The sequence below is a fragment of the Haemaphysalis longicornis genome, unplaced genomic scaffold, assembly GCF_048455015.1.
Source record: "Haemaphysalis longicornis isolate Haplotype H1 unplaced genomic scaffold, Haemaphysalis longicornis Haplotype H1 scaffold_10, whole genome shotgun sequence".
Classification (NCBI taxonomy): Eukaryota; Metazoa; Arthropoda; class Arachnida; order Ixodida; family Ixodidae; genus Haemaphysalis; species Haemaphysalis longicornis.
In genome coordinates, this window is record NW_027526204.1 from 88,790,486 (window position 1) to 88,813,267 (window position 22,782).

Consider the following 22,782-nt stretch of genomic DNA (forward strand, 5'->3'; position numbering starts at 1 on the left):
CACTGAGGCACTGACAGCGATTGACACTGGAAGCTCTCAGTCTATAGCCTAGTGTTCAAGTTCGTCGCCCGTAGAAAACGTCAGAGTTCCTTAGTCGCCTTCTGAGCAGATGACTGAGAAGGCCAGTGGCACAGAATCTTTCCCTCCGAAAATGGCCGCCGAGAGTCCAGGATCCTCAAAGCTGACGACAGCTTTTTTCGTTCAGCCGAGTAGCGTGGGCACTCGCATAAAACGTGGCGTATCGTCTCCGATGTGCCGCACGTTTCGCACTCCGCCCTTGCTGCCATTCCTATTAAGTACGAGTAAGCATTTGTGAATGCCACCCCCAGCCAGAGACGGCAAAGAAGAGTTGCGTCAGACCGTGGGAGGCCTAGTGGAAGGGGACGTTGCAGGTGCGGGTCAAAGGCACCAATGCGTGCGCATGTGAAATCTTCTGGAGACCATTGGGAGATAGCTGTTTCCCGGGCAAGAATGCGGAGGACCCTAGCTGCGTCCGTCCTAGACAATGGGATGAGTACAGTTGTCGCTGTTTGATGCGCCAGCCGGGCGGCAGCGTCCGCACTTTCGTTGCCGACAATGCCGCAGTGGCTAGGAAGCCACTGTAGGGTGACATCATGACCCGCCTGGGCAGCACGGTCGTATACCATTCTTATTTCTGTCAGGAGCTGTTCGTGAGGTCCCCGGCACAGCGCTGACTGGAGTGACTGAAGTGCAGGCTTCGAATCACAGAAGATAGCCCATCTGCGGCACGAACTTTGCTCGATGGTGTGAATAGCGCTACGGATGGCCGTAAGTTCTGTAGCCGTGGATGTCGTAAGATTGGCTATCTTGAATTTGTTGCACAGTGACAGTCGTGGTATAACAACAGCTCCGGCAGAACCCGACGATGTTACCGAGCCATCAGTGTATACATGGGTTCGGTCACTGTATGTCTCGTGCATGTACGTCAAAGCGAGCTGTTGCAGGGCCGGATTTGGAAGATCACGTTTTTTTGTCACTCCTGGGATATCTAGGCACACTCGGGGCTGCATCACACACCACAGCGGAACGAGCGGTCTCATCGCCGGCGTGTAGTTCGATGGAACACTGGTGTTGTGGGCAGCTACCACCCTTGCGAACGACGCCCGGGGACGGGTCGCTGGTATTCCCGCGAGGTGATGATCAGGTAGACGGGCGAGGTGCCTGATATGTGTCCTGAGTATTTCGACGTTCACAAAGGTTGCCAAAGGGTGATTTCGAGCCAGGGCAATGGTCGCTGCTGTGGACGTACATCGTGGTAGTCCAAGACAGGTTCGCAGGGCCTGAGCTTGAATACCCTGAAGTGCCCGAGTAGTTGTGCGGCACGCTCCAGAAAGGACAGGGGCACTGTATCGCAGATAGCCCAAGAACAGCACGTTGTAGAGCTGTAACATCGACTTCAGTGGTGTTCCCCACGTCTTGCCGCCGATGAGTTTGAGCACATGCACCACTGCAGAGAGCCTCTTCTTTAGAACGTTAACATGAGCGCTCCAAGAAAGGCCTCTGTCGACAACTATGCCGAGAAACTTGTGATTTCTCACATAAGACACCCTTTCACCATTAATATACAAAGGGTATGCATACATAGGCTTTCGTGTAAACGGAAGCACGGCGCATTTGCTGCTGGATAGTTCCAACCCTTGTCCGTGTAGATATGAGGTCGTCAAGTCTGCGGCATTTTGCAGTCGGGCGCGCACATGCCGACGAGTCACGCCATCTGCCCAAACACATATATCGTCGGCGTATATTGACACGTGAACCCTCCTTGGAAGGCGAGAAATCAGGCCAATTAGTGTAAGGTTGAACAGTGTCGGGCTCAGGACGCCTCCTTGGGGAACACCACGGTGAGTATAGTGAGCTGATGTCGGCCCATCTGCAGTCATAACAAAGAATGACCTCTCTGTTAGGTAGTTCCGTATCCACTGGTAGACCCGGCCACCGAGCCCCACAGCCTGCAGTACTTTGAGAATCGCATCGTGCTCCACGTTATCGTAGGCCCCTTTAACGTCGAGGAACAACGCGGCACATATCCGCTTCGCACTTTTCCGCTGCTGCACAAAAGTCACCAAATCAATAACGCAGTCAATGGATGAGCGTCCACGACGGAATCCAGCCATGACATCAGGGTAGACATTGTAACGCTCCAGGAACCACTCCAGACGTGCGAGAATGATTCGCTCCATCAGCTTTCCAACGCAACTTGCAAGTGCAATTGGTCGGTATGCCAGTGGATCCAGCATAGATTTTCCGGGCTTCAGGAGCGGAACGAGGCGGCTGGTCTTCCATTTTTGAGGAACGGAACCATCACACCATAGGTCGTTGAAATATTCCAGCAAGGCTTGTCGGGCATCCTTGCCAAGGTGACGGAGAGCAGCATATGTGACTCCATCAGGCCCAGGAGACGAAGATCGCTTGCATGCAGCCAATGCCGCCCGCAGTTCTTCCATACTAAATGGAACGTCCATCCTTGAATCCCGCGATGCAGGGATGTCACTGGCGAGCAGTAGTACAGAAGGGCCTGCTCCACTGGCTATCCTCACGCAGAAGTCCTCGGCCACTTCGAGCTCTCGGCGGTTCTGGTGAATAGCCAGGGCCTTAAATTGGGAGCGCTGCTGTACAGGAGTCATTAGCCCTTGCACCGTTTTCCATATCCTCGACAAAGGCTTGCGAGGGTCCAGCGTGTCACAAAAAGATTTCCAACGTTGTGCTTGCACTTGGGCAATGCGTCGCTGGATCTTCTTTTGCGTTCGTCTGCAAATTCTCAAATCTTCAAGACATTTCGTTCGCCGGTATCTGCGTTCGGCGCGGCGACGAACAGCACGAAGGCGCTCCAGCTCCACGTCAAACTCGGTCACTTTTGGAGACAGCCGGACGGAACGCTTGCAGGCTTGGAGTGTGCTTTCAATGACGGATTCTAGATTTTCAAGCTCATCGCTCCGGCAAATTTCGTCCATCCTTGATTGGAATTTCGACCAATCGGTCACCCGAATAACATTAGGATCGAAGGAACTTCGTAATCCATTTATCTTTAAATAGGTTGGAATGTGGTCGCTTCCACGAGTTTCTATGTCTGGGAACCACTGTGCACGGGCCGATAAACATCGTGACACAAAAGTCAAGTCTAAACAGCTGCCGTAGTTCGTTCCACGTAAATAAGTGGGGCTTCCGTCGTTTAGTAGGCACAGCCCATGGTCTGAGGCAAAAGCTACTAAGCTCCGACCTCGCCTGTTGGTGTTTGGGCTTCCCCAAAGCATGTGGTGTGCATTGAAATCACCGGTAATTACCCACGGACCCGTTGTTGTGCTTAATATGTCATCCAGCCTCTTCCGTTCAAAACGAGATGTCGGGTGTAGGTACACACCAACCAGAGTGAAAGTGAGCTGGCGCTTTCTGATGGTAAGACAGACGTACTCATTACCCCTGTAAGGTTGCACAAAATGGTGAACGTAGGACAGTTCACGCCTGATGAAGACTGCGACTTTGCTGGGCTCCCCTAATGTGGCTGATAGGAAAAGTTCATAGCCAGATATCCGAATAGGTTTGGATATGTTCGGTTCGCAGATGACAACAAACATATGAAATCCCATCCACAAGTGCGAACATGCGAGCTGTGCTTTGAAAGACGTTGTTGAGGCATTAAAAGTTTCATACTAATATATACTAGAGGGAAATCTGGCGCCACTGTCTAGGCGAGCCGCACTTCAGCGAGCGTTCCATCATTTACCCGGCAGGTACGTTCCACTTGCGCCTGGAATGGTTTATGAACGGCTTAAAATGTTGCCTCTGGCTGCAAAAAAGCAACAATATTAGCGTAACAGATTATTCAAGTTTGTTTTGTTATTATGAAATTGAAGCTCCAAAAAGACTTCTTTGTCAGTGATTATTCAGATGCACCATGCAAGATGAACGAAAAAAACATGTTACCCTTTTCGCTGATTTTGGCTTCAAGACAAAACAAGGAGCCTTGTTACTAGCCAAGCCAAGTAGGCGAGGAACGTCGCTGGCTGCAATGGCGACGCCCACGACGGTCCGCGATTGCAGCGCCATATTTCCCTCTAGCTTACATCAGTACGAAACTTTAGGGTCCAGCTGGACCAGTTCGCACGTCAAGGACGCGACACGGAATTTTCGCTTCGCCGACGAAAAAAAAAAATGCTGTGACCGCCACGCTAATGAGACGTAGGCTAACACTGCAGGAGCCAACTTGTGAGGGTGTGTAAGCGGTAACAAGAAGCGCGGTTTGGGTTGGTTTGTACGCATGCATGCATGTGTGCGGCGTGGGCGTGAACTCGGATGTTCTGTGACTTCAACTATTGAGGTTGTTTCCTGTCAGGAACGTGCTAGGGCGAGTTGCTAACCAGACTGAACTTTCTTTACAAGTCATTTAACGCTCAATGAGCACATGTCGGGACCCTGTCGCCTGCGGACACGTTTCACACTTCGCCTAAGCTTTGCAGGATGGTCCAGTTTGTGCTAATGAGTCTTTAATGAGAACGGACTTAGTGAGCATCCACGCATGAACCGTCGCAGGGAGTCACTAGGGGGGGCGGGGGGAGGAATTCGCACCTCTTTCGCGTCCTCGCTCTGTTGGTCCGGCTATCAGTTCTTTGCCAGTTACCACCGCATTAGTTGCGCAGAGTGGGGATTTAGCCAGTCGCTGTCTGCCAGGCCGGAGAGCTTCGACGTGTACTTGTACTCCAGATTGCCACTAATTCCCCTTGTCAACGACTACACCGCATTTCGTGCGTTTCGCTTAAAGTGGCGGCGAGGATAAAATACAACCGCTTTTAATCTAAAAGAACTACGTCTGGCTCGATCCCAGCTAATAGAAGACGTTTTTAAGCTAAAAAACCCCTCCAAAAATGTGGAACGTTCAAATTTCGGTCTACACGACGTCAACAGTTACACAATAAAAAAAAGAGCGTTACAAGTGTGGTGACCGTGCATTAGCGGCCGAATTACACGATCAAACGGAGCAAATATCTCCACTAAAATCGTGGAAGCCATGTTTCTTCTTTCAGAAACATGCATATTCTGAAAGAAGAGGACAAGAGAGGGCACAGGTCATGTACATTCTTGTCCAATATGAATAACCAACAAGCCCAAGCTGGCACTCTATCATGCTTCGTGGGGGTGGTCTTAATCACCGACCGTAAATCGTAAGGAGAAGATCCCATGGCGTCACCAACAGCCGACAAGAAAGCGGCTGAGCTGGCGCAACTGCTTCACCCGTTTTTCTCTATATCTGGCGTAGCTGTCAGAATTTTGGGATAGAATTGGTGTCACTGTTATTGCAGCATTTCAACAGTAGTATTTCTAATGAACCAAACGCGTACTCCCTCTTCATGGCTCCTTTAATAGGAGAAACAAAAGGCAATAGCACAGCAACAAGAAGCTCTGTATCAGTGGGAAACGTTTCGCCATTTCGCAATAACCGGGTTAAAAAAATAGCAGTGGCTTAGCTCGGCTATAACAGGATATACGTAGCGTGAGCTAAGGTTCAGCAATCCAGTCCAATCCAGTCTAGTCCAGTCCTATTCGGTCAAGTCCAGTCAAGTCACTGCTCCTCGCGCATGCGCAGCATGGCACGCCAGGAGCCACGCGACACGGCTATCAAGCGACTCTGGCGCAGCGTCAGACTTGGCTACTACGCAACGGAGGCGCACAGCTGGGCACGCGCAGGCGCCAGTGGGTCTGCCGTGGCTATGACGTCACTCCTCTGGAATGCGAAGACCGGCGAATGTGCAGACCCAATTCTCTACACACCCATACTGTAAACGGATTGGATTGCAATCCAATTTAATCCAGTTCAATCCAAATCGAATCTAACTCCGATCCCATTCAATCCAATCCAATGCTCCTTGCTCTTGCGCAGCACGGCCCTTCAGGGTCCACGTGAAACTGCTCAACCTCGGCGAGTGTAGTTTACGCTACAAAAGAGCCCAGAGAAGATAAAAATAATGTGCGGGAAAAGTATCAACTAAGGAAAGCGATGGCACACGCATACAAAATCGGCTTCCATCGGTGATGACATCAATTTATTTTGTGCATTGTACGTGCCATGATCTCCCTGTCGTCCTCGTCGGTGCCAGTGCTATTCCTTTCTTTAAACATAGGGAAGGGGGAGGTACACCAAAATAAAGGGGACTCCAGAAGGCTTGGTTGGCCAGTTATTTCTTTTTTTTTTGGGGGGGGGGGGATTGGGAAACGGCACATGGTTGTGATGAGAACCGACACCAAAGCTCCGTATGCTCCCATTTCTTAACTAAATAACTTAAAAACTATCGGTAGTCAATATTCGACTATAGGCGTATTGAGTTGTTTAGTCCAGGTTTCTATGACGACTGAAGATTTTTTTAGGGGATTCAGCGGGATTTGGCACCATCTCCCCACCCACAGCGTACGCAGCTGGCGCCTTCTCACACACCTTAAATATTTCAGAAAGTAAGAAAAATCGTTTAGAAGAGGATAGGTCTTCGGTACAACCAAGCTTCATCTCCAACCGCGTAACCACATGTCTGTAAAAAATCACTCCACAGCGGCGATGACTCTCATATACGGACGTTCTGTAAGACAATCAGTGACCAGGTGGAAACTAGAAAAATAAGAGAATTGGAGCAGCCAACTCCAGCGACAGGTCGTCTAGACTCCTTTATGGTTAAACTGGATGTACAGAAAAACACGTGTGATGGAAGTAGGCAAGGCTGAGTAAACAGGCACTGGGGCTCGATTTGAAGGCTCAGGAAAATTTTGCTTTAAAAAATTGATTCCTTTCTGGGTGCTCTCCAAAATGCGGTCGAATAAGTTCTTCATAAACACGAAAACAATCATGCTGAAGCTTCACGTCGATTTTAAAATCACCAACAATTAAAAAAAAACTTCACCTAGGCACTTCTTATAATGCCGTCAATTCGGAAGCACTAGTACTGTTTAATTTCCAAACTTGCGCGCTTTTTATCACCCTCACCCCTTCTGTTTACACTTTTTTGTTCTACCAAACACATTAAAGCTAACAAGCACTTGGGACCGTTGCATAGGCGCCCGTTTGCGGCTATATACCGAGGTTTGCATCCGAAATACACGAATCGCCGAGTGCTTGAAGGTCGAGCAAACGAGCTTTTAAGGTGAAAGCCTAAAGAGGCAGTAAAGATGGTTGTGGTTCGTTTTCCCGAAGTCCGGTGTCGATCAGGAACCCAATCGCCCGGGCTCCGGTTGATTTGGCAGGAGGCAGGCAGGGCGATGGTGTTGAAGTTCTTGGAGACGGCGGTCGAATTGACGAACTCGAGGCGTTGAGGTTGATTAAGTGAAACGACGAGTTTATATACAGCTATTTACAGTAGGAAAACTGGGTACATGAGTAATGAAAAGAAAAACTTGGAACTTCAGCTAGACGCTAGCTCCGAGTGCGCACAAATCACTCGAGCTCCTCAACTTCGTCTAACTCTCCTATTCTCTAAAGTTTAAAACCTTACTCGAAACTCATTTTACAACCGCACCGTCGTAATTTCTGTGTGTAGCCAGTTGCTTTTTTTACATTTTTATGCCACTTTGAATCGTGCTATTAGTTGTATAACGAGTTCTGTTATTATTATTGCCCTGTGATTCCAATTCTTAAATTGCATCCTACTTTGTGTTCTTGGTCTGAAATTGCCTTTGTGTATGATTGTTCGACCCCCCCCCCTTATGTAATACCCCGTCAGGGGCCCTTAAGGGTAAATAAATTATGATGATGATGATGATGATTCTCGGAGCGTACACAAACCACTCGAGAAACCACGGCCGAGACTCTGTCTCACCGCAAGATACGTCTAGTTGCCCGGTACGGCGCTGTACCCTAAACCTCCGACGCGATCTTAACCTCTAACTTAGGGGGCTCACAAATCCCAACCTAGCTTCAACGGTCGAGACTCCTTGTCCCACCGGGAACTGCCCAGCTCGGCGCTCAGACAAGAACCATTTCTAACGGCCAAGTTCGGCCTTATAACACCTCGAGATCACACTCTCTCGGGAACGCCCCTGTAGCGTTCGTACACGCGTAAGGGAGTGCCCAAATTCACGTGGACAGCTGTCACTCAGCGCGCTACGGAATATTCATTGAGGCACCGCCATCTTTGGGTCAACGGCACGCTCGCAGACGAACAGGTGCGCGCGACCCCGTGGGGTGAGAGCGAAAGGCGGCGACGGTGCACTGTGCCGGCCGGGGCGCGTTAACAATGGTGTCTCGCGCGGCGCGCGCTTCGACGCCGGTAATCCCACCACCTCCGCGCGTCACGTCGAGGGTTCCCGGAATCCGGCGGCGCCGTCTGCTTTCTCAATGGGGGATTATCCCTGTGGTATGCGGTGGGCCAGACAATCCGTCTCCCGTGCGCGCCGTGACGAATTGGCGACGGCTGCAGCGTAGAGTCCACATTGCTGAGCCACCAGAATAGAGTGGCGGGTTCTCACGCGCCGCCCGGGCGCTTACCACCTGACCTCATCAGTGGACCTTACAGAGGCCATGCCGGCAAAATACAACTTTGGTTCATCAAAAAGGCTGATTGGTCCCAATACAACCGTTATTGCAAACTTCAAAAAAAATAACGTAGATATTAAAGAAAACATAGGAAGCAGCGGTGACTCCCTACCTAATTTCCACGACTTTTCTATGACGTCATAGAATCTTGTTTGCCCGACTGCCGGCCACCCATCTGACGCATCGCTAAGACGCATGACTTGACGGTTGAAGTGGGTTATGTAGTTCCGTTTGATCGCATCACTCCAATGCTTACGCACCGTTAACACACTGACTATGATGTTTTCACTATGTTTCTTGCCCACAACCCGCCTCTGTAGCGCGAAATTTGAACGTTTTTCAATACATCCTGTGTTTTTCCGGTTCAAAAAACCTCTTTCTGGGCTGAATGGAGCTGAGTGAGGTACTGAAGCCTAGTTCTTTCTTCACGGCCACTTTAAGTGTCCCATTTGGCGAAAGGCGGTGTTTTGCCCGATACAAACCATGGCCATCGGTGTAAAGAGCAAAAAAAAAACACTTTAAAAAGTGGGAATTTATGGCAGAGTTAGTTTCTGGAGTAATTGGGATAGAGTAAATGAGTTAGATCAAAAAAAAATTTGACCTAAAATTGCAGTTCGCATTCGATACGTTCCCTGGTCTCTAGTAGGACCCAACGCGTCACCAACAGGCTGTGTTAACGTTGTCAACAGCAGAACACGAGCTAGCCCAGTGCATGCGGTACTGGAATAATATTGTGTGGAAGCGAAGCGTAACGGTACGTGAGTGTAACAAGGGCACCCGAGCCACGCAGAACGCTCATTCTAGATAACCAGTAGCGTCAAGTGTCGCCAGTATACTGCCCAAGTCATCATCATCCTCAGCGTAGCTACGCCCACTCCAGGGCAAAGGCATTTCCCATAGATCTCTGATTGTCCCGGTCCTGTGCTAACTGCGACATATTCATCCCCGTAAACTTCTTGATCTTATCTGCCCATCTAACTTTCTGGCACCCCTGCCCCGCTTGCCTCCTCTAGGGATCCAGTCTGTTACCCTCAATGACCAACGGTTATCTTGCCTTCCCATTACATGCCCTGCCCACACCCATTTCTTCTTCTTGACTTCTACTAATATGTCCAGCACTGGCAGCGAGTGGAGCGGTGACGATAAGACTATATGAAGGAGGTTGTAGACTGTTTCATGTTTCTAGCAGTAGGGTTTTCATTGGAGTACCTAGCAACTGTGTCAAGAAAGGCACTTACCAAAGACTTGAAGGATGTCTTGTTACCTGTGCCACTTTACTGATAAGTGTATAGAGCTGTTCTTGGCCACGACGTGTTAGCTCGTGTTAAAAAGATGGCCGTCCCAGCATCTGTGAGAACCTTTTTCTTTAAGCTACACACCGGTACTTCCCGTTAAGACGTGGATGCAGGAGAAAGGCTCTGTTGTCGCTGCTCCTACAACTTGTACTCTGTGCAACAAACAAGAAACTGTTGAGCACGTTTTCGCGGAGTGCTGGGACGCCATATTATTCTGGCATGTGTTACAAAGGACCTTAAAGATAGACCTGCCCGTTTCACCCCAAGGCGTACTATTTCTTCGCGCACCTGGTGACATCGGTGCGCCACATGACCTCATGATGGCTCCAGGCTTGCATACCATTTAAAGGTCGAGGATGGCGGTGAGCCATGCTCACCCTCACGCCCTCACGACCTGGCACAAAGTATTAGTTTGCTCGTTGAAGTGCACAAGTTCCAGACGCCCAATTTGGAATGGCTGCCTCTGCTAGAAGAACTTGGTACGCTTGATGTTTATTTTAAGTATTTCCGTCAGTCGAAGTTCGGCCGACGGTTTTTAATCTATCTGTGGCGTGTATTGTGTGCGAGAAAAGGTAATAAAAAAATGCAGTGGTGGCGGAGAGGAGGAGCATCCGCCGTGCAGAAGGACCGTGATTTTAATCCCGGTGCCGCACAATTCCCAACGCATTAAAAAAGAAATCATTGCAGAAAAGGGCTTGTTCCCGGCGACCATTGCCGGTAACACCCTCCCTCACCAGAGCCCGATTGGTCACCCTGGTGTAGTAGTGCCCACGACCTTCCATGAATACGCCAGTTAACCCTGCCCAAGTAATTCGCGCCAAAGCAAAAGAAAAGAAGGATAGCGAAGAGGCACAATTCACGATGTTGCCGTAAAGATTTAGTGTGACTAGGGGAAGCAGCAATGGTACACTAGAATACCCCTTCCCGTCTAATTTACAGCTAGTCCTCTTGAATAGAGGACCGGCGGGAAATGAATGATACAAAAGGGGTCGCCAAACATAAAACCAGCATGTCAGGGAGTAATAGATGTTTTTCATATTACAAGGAACGACAGTAAGTGCGTTAGTGCTCCTTCTGTGCACTTACTGGACGAGGAATTTCAATTTCTTATCGGCTGGCAGAGTGTAATCACTTCTAGGATGCGGAGCAGTGTCACATGCCCTACTGTTGAGGATGTTAACTTGTGGTTGATTACATGCACTCCCCGTGTTTTCTGTTGACGCTTTTATACCGTTTTCCGTATAAATACGTGTTTTCTTTCCAATAAAAATTCAGTTGCGAGTTTCGTGCAGTGCGTAGTACCCTATTCTATTGTCCCTGTACGTCTTGCGCTGTTTTTCATCATGAATCTGAACCAACTATCCCAACTTGCCATCTTACTCTTGCATAGAGCCTTCAGAGGCGGTCTGGTCGTTGGCGGAGGACGGCAAATGCATAATAGCGTTACGGCTGGATACTCCACCGAAACAATCGGGACATTTAGCAAGGAATAATGACTTGCAGCTTGGTTTTGCTCTCAGCCAACCAAGGAGTTCAGTTCTGGTCCACATAACGGAGCGGGCTCAAAAACTTCCTTGGCGCAAGCAGATCCAGTCAGCTAAGATAAACCTTATACAGCATCCCTGAAGATTCAGGTATAATGATCGCCGCTTTCCAACGCGAAAACAAACTTAAACTGAGATTCGCGGAAGCGCTTGTATTTTAAAATAAACTGTGAAGTTACACGCTGTCAAGCCTTTCTTTTTGTAGGGAAAAAAATTTGGGCAGTTCCACTGAACGTGAAAGCTGTCGGAAGTGTAGAATGGTCATTCGCCACAGGGGCTGTGGCGCCTTTCTCTGCTCTTTGGTACCCCCCCTCACGTTCTTCCCCTCTTTGTCTCGCTCCTCCCTTGATGATTTCAACAGAGGTTGGCTCCATGGGTGCAATTCAATTTTCCCACCTTGAAGTGCTCGCGCACCTTCTCTTGAGACAGCTCGCATCCTTTTCTTTTGTTTCTTGTTCTGCCTGAAACTGCGCCAGCGGGAGTTCTGTTCTTTTAAGTGCAGAGCACTTTATGCGCTCGACCCAAGTATATAGATCACCAAGGCGGTGTCCCGGGGTAAGGCTGTTCGCGGCGTAGTCCAGAGGCTTCGAAAGCCAAGTGGTTTACATAGTCATAAGCGTGTGAAACTCGTGAAACGCTGGCGCTTGTCATACATCTTTCCGTTGTTTAGCGCAAAGAAAACTATAGGAACATTTGAAGAAAAATATAACTAATTAACCGGCCGCGCCTACGTTTTTTTAGTTAAGGACGCCCGTTGGGTTGGTTTTTACGATAGTAAACGCAAAATGTGGCAGTGCAACGCCGGCACGTGCGGGGAGAAAAGTACAAAGAGAACAGAACTCCCGCTGGCACAGTTTCAGACAGGGGGCACGCGAGCTCTGCGAAGGCGGGAAATTTGAATTGAATTTGGTGGTAACAGTGAGCGGGGAACGGCGCTACAGCCCGTTATGGCGAATCACTGCTCGGTACTTTCGGCAGCTTTCACACTGAGTGGAACGGCTTTAATTTTTTGTGCTTGCTGTCATCTCGCACGTGCTGGAGCCTTTCTGCGCCGTTTTGAACGCGCCGTTGTTTTATTGGCGGCCAAATTTTTTTCGCTTATTATCGCAAAACCCAACCCAGCAAGCATTAGTAACTAAACTGGAGCAGGGACTGCCGGTTAATTACACCGATTTTGCCAGGAATGTACCTGCAATTTCTTTGCGCTAAATAATCATGACATGTATGACAAGTGCCCGCCCAGCACTTTCGAAAGATTCTGCTGCTGTAAAGATTCTGCTGCTGTATCCTCTTAACTTTAGGCCGGAAGGCTGAATCCAGGGACAAGCGGGTATCTATTCGCAGCTTCGGTTGGAGTGCGTGACGCCTCAGGATTCTGGGCGCGTGACGCAGCGTGACACTGGTGGTTTGATAGCGTGACCGCAGACGAGCTACAATGGGAAGCCGGGCCCCTAAAGTGCTCTGCACGTAAAAGTAATCCAACAGAATACGCAAAAATGTCTTCCCCTAAGGTTTGTACTGGTATCCACGATCAGTCATTATTAAGCTCTACGTAGCTTTGGGCACCTCTGAAGGTTTTATCGCGCCAATTGTCGCACTGCTGCATGACAGGACATTTCTGTTACTACGCCGCAAGATACGTTTCCGCGGAGCTGCCTTTTAAGAGATGCTGCGTGGAAAGCCGGATATGTATGTGTACGTTAATTGATGAACTGTAGGGTTTAACGCGCCGACGCAACGCGGGCGATGAGGCGCGCCGTAGTGGAGGGCTCCGGATTAATTTCGACCACCTGCAGATCTTTAACGTGCGCCGACATTTCGTGCACACGGGCGTTCTTGCTTCTGGCCTCTATCAGAAAAGCGGATGCCGTGGCTGGGAATCGAACCCGCGTCCTTGTGCTCGTGCCCGTTATTTCAAGCAACCTTACCATTTCTCCTAGTATCCGCTTCATCCATGCGGTACCTAAAGGCTGTTTCTTTCCCGCTTCCATTCTGTGCGAACGCGAACAAATAAAAATTCAAAAAAGTTTCTAAGTGTAAACCATTTACCTTTCAAACATTTATCGCCGCGCTTTCAGGGAATCAAAAAATCTACAAAAAATTAGCGGGCCCGCTAAAAGGCAACCCGAAGAATTCTAATTAAGCCTTGCTTTGTAATCAATGGAGTCACCCACGTCAGATCGCCTCAAGCGGAAGAAGGCACAGCATGGTAAATTCAGACACAGGTGCCGAGCGGTAGTTGTCGTAAACTCGAAGAATCAAATCATCTTCGGAGTGTTCAACACGGTTAGGTGGGTGCCATAGCTGCTAGTTTTGATTCGGAGGGGGGAACGTGTCAAATTGTTTTCATGCGGCAGCGCATTATCACATAATAACTTGTGACAAACAGCGACAATCCGCGTAATATAAAAGCGAATCGCCGGTTTTGCGCGCGTTCTCTAGAGGGTAGCATTATGCCCTTTTTAAAGGTAAGTGCAGCAGGTCAGGGGACATCTTTCTTTGCTGAAAGGCTTGCCACCTATGCTCTCACGAACTGTTTTTACAGAGTTGTTTAAGTCGTAACCAAGTTGAGAGACGATTACTTATCTGTTGAATAGTGTTATCGCAATTTAGGGACATCTGGCAGTGACTTTGTGACGACTTTCAAGCGCCTCTTTTAACTGTAACGGTGTTTTTCAAACTTTTTACTTGTTTTATTTTTTCCCGTATTTTTATTCCTTTCCCAGCCATGGCCGCTAGGCCCCCGTTTCAAGAAAGTGTTGTATTCATTCATTCATTCATTCATTCATTCATTCATTCATTCATTCATTCATTCATTCATTCATTCATTCATTCATTATTTCTTGTGCAAATATTCTTGTGCATTGCGTCATTTCTAGGAGCCACGACCGGCACCTGCTACTCAGAGATCCATGGTTGGAAGTACTGAGGGCGTTCGAGTGAAGTAAAGCAAGTGGGTTTCTTTGGAACTGACTGCAAAAAAAAGAAAAAACAGGGCCCCGCTGATGTCAGGCCGGAACCTCTGAACGCATTGCAAAGAACGAATACTGCAAACGAAAAGTGCACGTGTACAGCGAAGCCAAAGGTACACGGCCTGGCTCATTAGGCTTCTTATGTGGAATGGCCCATTATACGACCATTCTACTCAGTATTCCGGGCAGCTACCTACGTGCACCACTGACTGCGCGGCGCATTCCGCGCAGCTGCTTCCCTTTAAATGCGTCTATTTCGCAAAGCAGTTAAGGCACTGAGTTAAATCCCCCCCTGCACCACCACTCAGTAAAATAGGCCGCTTAATTCTGGCTGAACGTGCACATTTCGTTACCCTTTCAAGGCGCCACACTGTGGCTCTTTCAGAGCTCTCTTCTTTTCCTAAAAACTCGCCTATATTAACTTTAGGTTCAGGACCTTCTCGAACAAGGTTTGGGTACCGCAGTGGTTTGATAACCTCCGACTTTCAACGTCTGTAGCACACATTCCCACAGAAGGCCAAACCAACAGCCTACAGAAAGACCAGGCCTCGTCTCCAGAAGTCTCGGAATAACCCCATTAGGGAGTGCAAACACAGATGCCGTGCATTTGTTATAATCTCCAGAGGATTTTGGGCGAAGTGAAAACAGAAAGGCTTCTCTGTGCACCAGGGGAAATGAGAGCGTAGGGGTTGTGTGCTCAAGCCCTCCGGTCACCAAACAACTTCCTTCCTCGCAGCCCGGTATACCACGTGCGATGACTTCGGCGAACCCGCGACGAGCGTACAATCTAAGAATCGGTGAAGATGGGCGGCATGAGTAAAGTGTTTGGGCTATTTACTTTAGCCACAACCCCCACTGCGACTTAAAATAGCCTGTACGTTCGAATTAGTCGTCGCTTCATTTTTTATTTGTCTTCGCCAAACAGATGCAACCGTTTTAGCGAAGACCAAAGACCAATATATACAGTGTGTGCGTCAACCCACACGCACAAAAAAACTGAGACACTTAACACTGGTTATGTGTGGGAAGGCGAGAGAGAGAGAGAGAGTGAGATAGATAGATAGATAGATAGATAGATAGATAGATAGATAGATAGATAGATAGATAGATAGATAGATAGATAGATAGATAGATAGATAGATAGATAGATAGATAGATAGATAGATAGATAGATAGAGTGAGAGAGATAGAGAGAGAGAGAGAGAGAGAGAGAGAGAGAGAGAGAGAGAGAGAGAGAGAGAGAGAGAGAGAGAGAGAGAGAGAGAGAAAACGATCTTTAATGAAAGGTGGCGATATTAGCCGGCCTAAAACGTCTAACTTGCTACGCCAGATGATGACGTGATAAAGATGATGCAACGATGTTTAAGAAGATGAACAGAGGCACTAAGTTATTTACAGAGACTGACCATTAGATCTCATTAAAAGGAAAACTTCCTTAGTGGGACCTATGGCGTCCTGTAAAAAAACTAATGCATTTCCCTTCAGACCAGTTTGTCGATAGAGGGAAAAGTTCTGATAACATCTCTGGACACACTGCTCGTGCGTGAAACGGGGCTTCCATTGTGTCAAAACTGTTACTTGAAAATCGCGGAAAAGGAACGGTTCTAGATAAGACAATGCACGCATCAATCATGCAGAAGGAGTGCAATGATATATACTTGTATCTCATAAACCACGCACCGGTATATACTTAGATCGTTCGTAGATGCGTTTCCTTAGGGGGCAAGAAGTAGTCGCATGGGTTCGTTCTCCGTTTTGCGATTTGGGTCTTTGAAGGTTTGACGATCGATTGGACGCACTTTCAGCGTGGGTTTCGACGAACGTTTCACGCTGTTTTGATGTGAGAAAGCCTTCGCGCTTCTTTCAGCTTTCCTTATGAAGGGATGGTAAAGATTTACCGAGATATGTGATCTTCTATGCCTAACGTTGGTCCTCTCCTAATTATGTCACCTTTTGTTGCAACAAGGTCATGGTTATCAGAGAGAGGTGCCTGGTGTGGGATCTTTGCGTAGTAAGGGTTTCAGCCGTAGCGAGCGCCTGCACCTTGCGCCTCGTCGGGAGGCATTTTAGGTGCGGAGTACCTTAGGACCGCACAATGCCCGTCCGCATCCGTGCGCATAGCATTTACAATCGCAAAAAATTACTCAGGCACCGGCAGGATTCGAGCATGTGTGTGGTAGACCAGACAGAGTTAGTGTCAGTCGTCTCGGATGTCAGTCGGGGCGCAACTGGGATGCCATTTCGAGTCCCCGTACTTCGCACCCTCGCCATCATCCACGGAGTGGAGATGCTGCCCTTTTTTTTTCTGTTCCCTTGAATCTTCTTCTGAGGCGTACGTCAATGGGCAGCCACGTGTCACAGCTTCCGCGGAGGTACACGCTTCAGAGCATACAGAAACGTGTCCAGTCTTGCGATTGTGTCCTCTGTCAGCCGTTGACCCACACGACGGTGCGTTTGATTCTTGAAAGCGGATGTGTCGATTTACGATGATTGCATATCACACGCTAAGGCATTTGCTCAGCTTCCGACGATCGCCTTCCTTTCACCTGCCTTGCCTCCACCGTCGCAATGATGATGATGATGTTCTTGTTAATGATGATGATAATTGATTATTGCTATTGATTTGCCCTTTGTAGCGGGGTGATAACTGTCATCTTACCAACAAGGACTAATATACCTATGTTTTCTGCTCTTAATTTAATACAAGCGCTGCTTAGTGCAGACACAAAAAGCTTATTTGGCACAAAATACTTTTTTTTTCTGTTACAGGTGGTAACTGTCCTAAGCAATATTCTCCGCTCTGTTTGTCGTCCACCAGCATTCTAATCTTCCTTTAGTCGTCTTGACCGCCTTGAAGGTAACTTCCTCTGTGCTACACTTTAATCCTAGGGCTTCAGGAAGCCGAATATTTTCATTGTGTAGATTTGGATGGATACCCTCGCATTCTAGCACTATGTGCCGCATAGTTTCTGTTTCTTTTCCGCAGACCACGCATACCCCATCATTTTGTGAATACGTCAACACAAAGCTCTTAGTTCGCAAGCAACCTGCTCTAGCCTCAAAACGCAAAGCACTGCCCTGGGAATTATCGTAGAAATTTTCCTTTCTGATGCTCAATTTCTCAGCCCAGTACATCTCTAACGACGTTTTAGCTACTATTTTCTTCTCTCCATCAATTCGTTTCTCTCTGCCTTGCCTCTTTTTTATTTACCATGGCTGTTTTGTATTCTCCACTGTTCTTTCCGTATTTCATCGTTAGCATTCTAGTCTTCTAGTCACGCCACGTTAGTCTTCTAGTCACGTGACGTGATCTCTTCTCCAGCGCTTGAAGCACCAATCGCTCGTGAGGCTTCCCGCACTTGCCGATAGGGGTGGCTAGTCTCTCAGCTAACACCACGAATAACCCCCGTCACAATCCTTCTGCCATTGCGTTTTCTTCGTCTTTCTGTTGCTATGACTCTGCTATGACTGACAGTCTTGGTCATTTGTCCTTGTTATACCTTTCTATTGCAACAGTAGCAAAAAACGTTTTATTAAGCTGTTAGCGTAACAGTGCTTGCTAATTTTGTAATTACGTGCTGAAGTTGGTTCCCTAGCCCTAGTGTGGTGCGATTGCGTCCTCACGCTCCCCACGTAATGATCATTTCCTCCTTCTTCTTCATCGTTTCTTCTTCTCCGGCCTTGTTACCCTACATATGCTCTAGTAGTGTAATCTTGCTTCTCCCACCTCTGAAATTGGATTGCTAATGTTACTCGTGCCGGCTTCAGCAAATGTCTCTGACAGACGTTTCTAAGTCGAAGGTTACAGCGCATTCTCTGCGTCCAGCTTTAGTTAGAGCCAAGTATTGGCTGCTGTGCAGGAAACGCTCACTTGAGGCCCTTTGTTCAAATCCCGCAGCCAAATTCACCCAATTCTTTTCTTTAATTTGATTCACTTTGAGCCATCCCCATTTTTTGGAACCATCGTTACGCACGTCTGATGCAATATTTTTGCGAGGCACTCTATTGCTTCTACGTTAAAGAGGATCACCTCCCCCAACGCACTTGCCGCTTGTTGCCGGGCTTCCAACAGCCAGAGCATAAAAAATAATAGGTGGCAGTCGACGTAACACGAAGATTATATCGTAGCACGTCTGGCTTAAAGTTAATTTGCTTGTGGCATTCTTTAGTGTCACTGTGGTTGGCGTACGGGCTGATTTTTCAAAATGATACGCTGTGGTTGGTGCGACTAGACGTAACGAGAAACGTTTAACATCTCCTTATCCCTGGGAAGGAAACCAGCCACAAGCTTCAAGCGCAGAGAACATGATATACGCATGAACTGGGGGTTCCCACGTGCTGTACCGGCAGTCGTTTCGCAGGGTGGCCCTCGGGAGTTGTACGGGGAGGTCAGGGTTGTCTGTCGTATCTGTCCGGGACCAGTCACTTTTCAAGCACCGCTAGCGGTATACGAGCAGGCCAGCCTTATCTCGGGCAAGATAAAATCTACTATCGCACCCCTCATAAAGCAGCAACTGTAGTAGCACGCAGCCCTTCGTGAAAGTGGGGGAAATCCAAAGAAAGCTTCGCTTAAAAGCTGGAGGAGCTCGTCTTTCCGGAGAGGCCATCCACCGTTGTTATAGCAGCAGGGCAGCCTAGCGAGCGGTGCAGGAGTTGTCGAAGGAAATACGAAAGCTTGGGAGAAGTTTCGTAGAGTTGCGGAAGAAGAACGAGGCGCGTAAAAATGGCGAAGGAGCAAGATGCCTGGGTTTTACACTTTTCGAAAAGACGTTTTCTCCCTGTAAGTAATTACTATAAAGACTGGTACAGCTGCTATGTAAGCGCTCTTTAAGCATATCAAAATATACACCCCCCCCCCTCCTTTCCGCCATACCGACAAATTCGTTTTGCTTTCCTATTATAGGCATAATTTTGCGTCTTCATGCGTTAACGTGGCTGCGTTAATACACATAATTCCAACAAGCCCAGCCTTTTTAGGAACGCATGGTGTTCCACGCCTTTCTAAATCACCTGAGATATTGTGGTTAACTTTATTGTTTTTTCGCTCGGTTTTATATTTAACCCCATTTTTTGCGTGACGGGAACGATCGTCCAAAGGTCTGGATCAAAGCCCCGACAGCAGCCTACGTAAGTTTGGTCTGCCTGCGGAGTAACAAAAACAAAATTCCCCGTTGAGACTAAATTCAGTTGACGCAAAAAAAATTGCGACAGCTTACATAACTTGATGCTGTATAACGCCACGCTGTAGCCACTCACCCGTTCTCGTTTTTCGCAACACTTGATGTATGCACGGAAGAGATGGGAGGTGGCGTTGTTGCGCATGACTTCCCTGATACATATTCATTGCCTCCTTAGTGGCGAAACTCGAGCACAACTTCGGGCCACGAGGTGAAGTTGCGTTTCATCCCGCCTCTCTCTTTTTTATATATAACTAGCTGAATATATGCTTCGAGAAGGTCTCAGCTTCAACGGAAAAAAAGGAAGCTGCTAATTGCACGTCGAAGCTACGCCTAGTTGTTCGAGACTACAGAGGCCACAACATTTCGAAATGCATAATTCTGATTATTAATTGAAATTTTTTTTAGTTGGTCATCGTTGATATGTTAATATATATTGGTGGACCGTGCAAACAAGAAAAATATACACCTGTTACAGCGACGAATGGGGACTCCCGCACCATCATGACTCTAAATCGGCTATTGTTGAGAAATACGTAAATTTGAGAGTGGTTCACCTGCGTAACTCTGTGTCGAAATATTTCGGAATAACTTCTTAATATGTATGCAAGGTGGCCATTTTAAACACCATACGGTTAAAATTAACAAGTAACGAAAGAATTCTTAATGATCTTACACTCAGAAATTGCATCGTAACGCGTATAGAACTATTTTCCCCCACCGTCACCATTGCTGCGTTATATTGGAAAGCAGTTATAAAAGTCACAAGCTACGCATATTCTGAATAGATGCGCTTTACAACTCAAGTGATACGACCACCGATTCTACCCAACAAATAAACGGTTTCAAGTCTCGAACAAACAAAAGCGTCCCAAGGTGTACTGCATCGTTTGCATCACAATGTGTCTTGCACTCGAAGCTTCAAATTCAAAAGAGGGTGGTTTTGTCCTTGCATTTCATTGAGTGCCATTTTTTAACTTTTATTTTCTGTCTGATTTTTGTTTTCTCAAGCTCTCACATTCACTTCACTGCACTGTAATCATCCCCATCTGGCGTAGCAAGCACTGCCGCCAGCAGAGCTGACGTCTCCAGCCCACATTAAAGAGTTCTCTCTCTCTCTCTCTCTCTCTCTATAGAAAGAAAGAAAGGAATAAAAACGCTTTCCGTGGTCGGAATCCGACACGGTCGATATAGTTTGAATTTCGAACTTTGTCTTTTACTCATGTTGCATCTGAGCAAGCGTCCCGTGTTAACCATGTTTCTCTTAAGAGAGGGGCGTTTCTTCCTTTTAGAGATTACTCACGCAATTACTTGCAATTACCTGCAATCACTCGGATTCACAACGAATGGCTCTTACAATTACCCGTGAAAATTGCTCGGAGAGACACAAGCTCAAAAGTACATCGGGCAAAAAGTACGGAGGATTATTATAGAAATTACTGGAGATGTTACCAGGGAAAATTACTGGCGAACATGACTCGAAAAAATGCCTCAAGAAAAGGACTCGGGAATATGTCTTACGCCGTCGTGACTTCATTGGGCCCACCTGTAATAGTACATTGGTGAACCAGCCACCCAAAGCTTTGAAATCTGGGTAAGCAAGGACATAATGCTTTTGATTACAAAGGATGTGAGGACCTCCTCCCGCTTTGGAAAAATAGACGACGCAACCTCGCCGCTCTTAAAGGGGACACAAGAAAAAAACACAAGTGTCGTTCAGTAAAATGACTGCTTTGTACAAATAACCATGGTACCAATGCTGACGCAAACTTAAAACAAATCCTAGGGATATTAAAGAAAACGCGTTAGGCAGAAGTGATTCCCCAGCGAGGTTCCAGCGATTGCTCTATGACATCACAGAATCTCGTCTGTGATGTCCCAGAATCTCGCCTGTGACGTCACAGAACCTCGTCGACGACCTAGGCATCCGCCAAGAACACGACGGGAAGATTGTACGGAGCCTGTTGTTCGTATAACTTGAATGCTAACGTGCAGTTAACACACTGGTAACTAGGCTTTATTGCTCGTCCACACTACGTCCATCCTGCTTAGAAGCGCGAGATTTGAAGGTCTCTCAATATTCCTTGAGCTTTTTCGCTTAACAAAACGGCATTGGAGGCTGGAGAGGAACGGAGTGACTTACAAAAAAGCTAGTCATTCTTATATGAACAGGGTGGCATTTTCTTTACATGACCCTTTTAGTGAATTCAGCTTTTTGTTCTCCTCCGTAAGAATTTAGAAGAACGGACGATGTCGAAAAAAGAGATCTTCACTGCCATTTACATCTTTAACGTGCACTCCTTTTTCCCAAACCATCAGTCCTCTTTACATTTGCAAGGTGACACCGCATGGTGCATGAAGATGGGAGGAACTATTTGTTTACTTGTTTCAATAAGAGAAGAGTAATGACGTAAGCGAGAACCGGGATAGACGTCACTGTGACTTGCCCATTCAACTGTGTGGATTTTGCCACAAAATTTTTGTCGCCATTCTTGGACAGTCAGGTCAGATCAGCCCTAAATCAGATCAGAGACCATGTATCAGAAGACCAGATATCAAATTTACGAAGTTTTCGCCAACTTATGTCATCCTTGATGAACAACAACTCGCACATTTGTTTGCCTTTGTTTACTACTACAGACAACCAGTAACCGCCTCGCTGCCATCTAAGTTCAAAACCGCTACACTCTAATCTTAGCCTTAAAATAAGAAGGACAATTCAGGCGTGACCACAGATTGAAAGTGTCACTTTGAGACCTTTGGAACGCAGTGCACAAAGTGATTCTGAATTATTTAGATTCAGTGTAATAAGGCTAAAATCGGGAGCGAATGGGATTCGTTTGAAGTCAGTTTTACTTCCATCAAAGAATCCATGGTAAGTACCGAGAAGAAGAACGTGAATTTGGCAGTTTCGCTCGTGGTCCACACAACTGCCCGATTGTCTTCCGTATCTCCGCGAGATGGCCATTGGGGTCACTTCATAAACAGTAACTGCAAGGCGCGCCCCAGTTTTTGGTGACATGCCCAGAAGGAACATAACCGCGGAGACAACCAGGATTTTCTGCCAGCGCTCCCGCTCTGGTGATTAACCGCTACGCCTCGCTTCCTCCCTAATTTCCTCGCGCGGACGTCCCTAGGCGATTCCCTCTTTGCGTTCCTAAATCGCCCAGCACTTTCCCGGGACACGCGGCATTTCCCCAAGGGAACAAGTGACAGAAACAATAGCGCTTCGTTGATCGCTGCTAACTTTTCCATGGGCGGCTG